This window comes from Dasypus novemcinctus, chromosome 22 (assembly GCF_030445035.2).
Source record: "Dasypus novemcinctus isolate mDasNov1 chromosome 22, mDasNov1.1.hap2, whole genome shotgun sequence".
Lineage (NCBI taxonomy): Eukaryota > Metazoa > Chordata > Mammalia > Cingulata > Dasypodidae > Dasypus > Dasypus novemcinctus.
The window spans coordinates 19,679,102-19,685,267 of record NC_080694.1 but is presented as its reverse complement, the minus strand read 5'-3'; positions in this window follow the sequence as shown (position 1 = coordinate 19,685,267).

Below are 6,166 nucleotides of genomic sequence, written 5' to 3'. Positions count from 1 at the left end.
GGAATAGAGTATGGATTGGACTGGACTTACTGATACTCTATTCATGAACTATTGTGATTAGTAATCAAAGAAAATGTGGCATTGGTGTGGAGAAAGTGGCCATGGTGGCTGCTGGGGGTGGGAGTGGGAGGAACAGATGTAAATGTGGGGGCATTTTTGAGACTTGGAGTTGTCCTGGGTGTTGCTGCAGGGACAGTTACTGGATATTGTATGTCCTCCCATGACCCACTGGGTGGACTGTAGGAGAGTGTGGGCTATGGTGTGGACCATTGGCCGTGAGGTGCAGCGGTGCACAGAGATGTATTCACCAAATGCAGTGAATGTCTCATAATGATGGAGGAGGTTGTTGTTATGGGGAGAGGAGTGGGGTGAGGGGGGTGGGGGGTATAGGGTGGGGCAGGGAGGGGCAAGAGAGCTCACAGAAGGCAGAAGTGACACTGGGCTTGATCTCAGTAGCGAAGAGGGACTGTGGAAGGGTTTTTGTGACATAGTATGATCCAGAATGGGGCTCAGGCTCAAAATCATGAACCGCTCTAAGAATTGTGAGACCACTTCACAGGTTTCCAAGAGATGTGAGAATCCTTTTTGCCTGGCCCCCAGGTGAGCGGCAATTCACTTGGGTATATGAACACATCCGAGTCAATTGCAGCTCTCTCCTGGTCAATCTTTCATTTGCTTCTATTTATCTCATTCCTTCTCTGCAAAGAAGCATAAAATTTAAAAGTGAACTTGGAGCTCTAGAACTCATAGAGTTTCAATAACCTATGCTAAAGATTAAAAAACCTTAAAAAGTAAAGATAAAGAGATCTAAAAAGTTACAGCATGATAGGGTCATGTCATGGTTAATTACCGTCCAGTTGGTGCTGAGTCATTGAATGATGCAAGCCCTGGCCTGCCAGTGTGAGGGCATTCTGTAGGTAGCTTTAGACCATTAGGCAGTTGGTTGCAGCTATGGCTAATTACATCCACAAACAAGGGTGACTGCCTTCAGCAAGGAGGGGAGTCCCATCACCCCAGCAGCTGAAGGTCTTAAAGCAACACCGAGGCTCTCAGCAGTCGCACACACATAAGAATGGAAGCTCCTTGAGGGCAAAGTCACAGCTATCTTACTCAGGTGCTCCCAGAGCCCAGAACAATGCCAAGCACATAATAAGAGCTCAATAAATATTTGTTGGTTAAATAAGAGGGATATTTAAAGAAGTATCAAGCATGATTCCTGTCCTCAAAGACACAATCAATACTAGAAGTACGCAACAAGCCAGAGCAGAGTGTGTGAAGAAAATCAGTGTTCCAGCCCTCAGAGGGGGTCAGGGTTTTAGGTGGTGGAGAAAGAAGAGACCTGGGTGGGGTGCTGCTGAATGGACAGAATTTAGTCACGGGGAGATGCTGTCTGGAGGGAGAAGGGACACCTGGGCAAAGGGAGCAAGGCAAGAGATAATGGAGTGGGTTAGGTGGGAGGGAAGAGACCACCAGCTTGGAGCCAGGTAACAAGGTGCAGCCTGCAGGGGTCCCAAATGTCAGAGCAGAGGAGGTTCTACAGTATCCTGTGAGTAGGAAAGAAATAAGGTTTCTGATCACAGGCTGGCATGCTGAGGGTTTTCAGAAGATTAGTCTGGGGTGTGCAATATGAACTGGACAAGAGTAAGCCAGACAGGAAACCAGGGCGCAGACTAGCACCAAAGCTTAGAGAACTTGGGAAACTCATCTACATTCTAGTCCCTCATCATCATAATGCCTTATTAAGTAACTTACAAAGGAAACAATAAGGTCTTAGGTATTAGGGAGTGATGAAGATAATGGTTTTAGGGAGTCATCTTGTCTATTCTTACACTTACATCAGGAGGAAATTAAAACAGATATTCCAATAATTTAATAACTATAAATCAGAGTTGAGCATAAATTATGAAGAATATAGGCATATTCTGCTTTTGGAAAACTGAAGGTCAGAAAATTCTGTATTTCAAGGGAAGCGGACTTGGTCCAGTGGTTAGGGTGTCCGTCTACCACATGGGAGGTGTGCAATTCGAACCCTCCCGCCTCCTTGACCCATGTGGATCTGGCCCATTTGCAGTGCTGATGCACAGAAGGAGTGCCCTGTCACGCAGGGCTGTTCCCCACGTAGGAGAGCCCCACGTGAAAGGAGTGTGCTCCATAAGGAGAGCCGCCCAGTGCAAAAGAAAGTGCAGCCTGCCCAGGAATGGCGCTGCACACACAGAGAGCTGACACACAAGATGACGCAACAAAAAGAAACACAGATTCCTGTGCTGCTGACAACAGAAGTGGACAAAGAAGATGCAGCAAATAGACACAGAGAACAGACAACTGGGGTCAGGGGTGGGAAGGGAAGAGAAATAAATAAAATAGATAAATGTTAAAAAAAAAGAAAATTCTGTATTTCAAAATATAAGCCAAAGATTTATAAAAAATATCAAGTACACTGAAAAGCCTAATGAACAAAGTGGGTACTTCAATTAGAGATATAAGATTCTCAGTCCACTGGGCTAGCAGACTACTTAGGACCCTGGAAAAAGCAAGTATGAATTAGGGATTACTTTGGGGGGTGGAGGGAATGGAACCATACCTGGAAAACTTGATAACTAAGTAAATGGAGTTGCCATTGTTTAATAGCCTCTTTTCCTAGTAAATTTTTGCTGTTAAAACAAACTCTTTTGGGGCCATTAATGCATGGTGCCACTCTGAAAAAAAATCAAAGAGAAATAAACTTACTTTTTATAACAATCCAAAATATTCTTATTATTTTTTTGGCCAAAGTATACTCAAGATTTGGCTTTTCCTAATGGCCAATACTCTCACATCAATCATGAATGTGTTACTTTTTAGTCTACTGAAAAAGTACTTGGCTTAATTAATGATGCTGTTAATAAAATCTTACAAGGAATTTCCAAAAAACATATCCGGAAATGTACTGTTAATTTCTGGAATCATCTATTTTTCTCACCTTTTTATGAAAATGATCCTTTCCTAGTCACCTCAACAGGCTTTTAACGTAAAACTACAACAATTTCTTTATCATTTGTGTACATCTTCATCAACTGTAAAAGGTAATACAAATCCTTCTTTATCTAATTTAATTTCAATATTTGATGAGATAAGAAAAAAATCTTCATGTGATACCCTCACAAACACTATCTTCCTTTACTTCTTTGTAATATTTTTATTTCTTCCAAACTGTATTTGTCAATAGGACAGAGGGCTGCAAAGTAATGAACACAACCAAATGAGGGTGAGGATGTTCACTCACTCAGCTTCAGGAACAAGCCTGTCAGCCTGAAATTAGGGAGGCTTCCTGGGCTAAAGCAAGGAGTAGGACCTCAAATTAACAGGGGAGCAGTAGGAACCACACACTCTCTCCTTCTCCTTACAAATGGCAGCACACTTTCAATTCAGACAGTGAAGAAAATGTTCTAAGTTCAGAAAAATTAGGCAACTAAGCAGCTCAACACATCCATCTCTTCCAGTGCCTCCTAAGAGCTAATGCACCCCATATCCGTGGCACCCCATGACTACAACATGTGGCCAAGGGGCATGGCTAGAATTCCCTTCCCAGCCCTCTGGTGTATGCCATTCCTTCTGTATAAAGGGCCATGAGAGCAGGAGAGGTGGTACATGTGACCATTTGAAGCCTATCAAAGATGGTTCTCTTTGAGATGACTTTTTAATTGATGAAAGGAAGGACGTGGACTCTAAGTCAGCATAGTCCAGCAGCTATTTCTGGAAGGATTTGTGTGCTTATATCTGTGCTAATGTGGTACCCACCAGCTATGAGAGGCTTTGGAGCACTTGAAATGTGATATATGATTAGGGAAATGAATTATAAACTTTACTTATGTTTAATTTAAATTTAAGTAGCCATCTGCACTAGTGGCTACTATACTGGACAATGCAGGCCTAGACTATAAGAGCAGCTAAACAGACATGAGCACTTACTGTGTTATTCCCTCATTTATTCCTTCTTACCATAGGTGTTTGAGGTCAGTATTCTTCTTACTTACATTTTACAGATGAGGAAGCAAACAGAAAAAGGTTAAAAAGGGTAAATACACTGTGCAAAGACACTCTGCTAATCTGTGACAAGCTGGATTCAAATACGGCTGTATATTCTATTCTACCATCTACACTCTAGAGCCTCATGCAGGGCAGGGAAGATTCCATTTTGCATTCTGTGGTTACTAAGCTCCACCTGTCTCCCAAAGAGATAACAACCACTAAGGTTCTGTAAATAAATCCCCTGGTACTTACCTATTATATACCAATAGGGTATTAACATTTTGGAAGCAAAGTAGCATCTTGCTCCTAAAAGGTCGATCAATTACATTACCACAGATTTATGAAAGTGAAAATCCACGGGGGTCTCCAGGGAATGGTATGGAGTAAAAAATGATTTCATTTGATATTTAGGAAGGAGTTTGGGCTCCTAAAAATCATATATTCAAACATGAGAGAGAAAAATAAGCTACAAAACCAGAGAATAAAATGAAGGTAGTGAGTTACCTATGTATAAAAGTTTGATACAAAATTCCTTTAAAAAATGATATTTTTCTAGGACTTAGGACTGATATCATTCTTAACACAGCAATGAAAAATATTCTTGTTATAGTTAAAGTCTAATAGCTCAAAATATCTTTAAAATGTGTTTTAAAAGTAGTCACTGTAAAAAAGAACAATAAACATCATGACAATGCTGTCAAATTCAAGAAACATCTCTGAAACACTCAGAATTGCTTTAAGGACCTGAAGGACACTCAGCTAAAATTTTTAATCCAAGAAGAAATGATAAAACTGACATCTCAATTCAATAAATAAAGGATTGCAATGGAACAAATAGTGATGGAAAATTGCTTATCTATCTAGTAAAGAAGAGTTAAACTCCTACCAAACATCAGACTATGGGCATATCTCCTTTTACTGTGTTTTGCTTTATTGCACTTTGCAGATATTGTGGTGTGTTTTTTTTAAATAAACTGAGGGTTTGTGGCAATCCTGTGTCAAGCAAGTCTATCAGTTCCAGTTTTCCAACAACGTGTGCTCGCTTCATCTGTGTCACATTTTAATTGACGTATATACATTCACAAATAAAAATAATGCTTTTGCATGCTTAAAAGACTATAGTATATGTGCACTGGGAAACCAAAACATGCATGTAACTCACTTTATTATGGTGGTCTGGAACTGAACCTGCCAAATCTCTGAGGTATACCTATATAATAAATCCCAGGTGGATTAAAGATCCAATGGGGAAAAATTAGTAAATATTTGCACTAACACATATTTGGTGAAATAATCTTATGCATGATGGGTGAGTCAGGAACCATTAAAAGACAGGTAGATTCAGTCACACAAAACTTAAAAACACAAAGCAGTAGAAAGATGATTAGGGAGCAGGAAGGCAAGTCCTAGGAAATACAAATGGCCAATAAACATTTGACAAAATGCTCAACTTCATTATTCCTCACTCAAATTCAATTTAAATACATGACAAGACATCCTTTTCCACTGAACTGAGTGGCAGAAGCTAACAGGACTAAAAAACTGTGCATTGGAGGTGGGGGTGACACAGCCACCTTCACTCAATGCTGGGGAGGTGTGACATCTACCATTCAGAGTCACTATCTACTGACATTACACCAGTGATCCCACTCTTAACATTCTAGTCTGCAGCTTAAAGGAGCATGGGCCCCAGTAGAATGACATGCAAGGGTGTTTATTACAGCACTGCGGATAGAGGCCAAAGGTGGAAAGAACCTGAAAGACCATAAGCTGGGGAACTAGTAAGTCCCATAAAATACTGCACCACTTTGAGAAAGAACGTATTTGATCCACACACATTGGCCTTAAGGAAGTTCTATATATACTGGACATAATGATAATTTGTATGATATACTGGACATAAAGAGAAAGGAAATTGGTTTATATATTTGTGTATGTTAGGCTTAGAAAGCACAGAGTCAAATTTGCTATTTCAGGGAAGGGAGGTGGTTGGGGTTAACTAATTTTAGTGTTTATATGCCTTGGCATTGTTAAAAATTTTTTAAAAGAAAAGAGTAATGACTTTCCATTTCTTTACCTTATACCAAGAATATGATCCTGAGTCAAGTTTGAAGGACAAAGCAGAAGGTGATGAAGTCTGGTGAGACTATTTCCAATC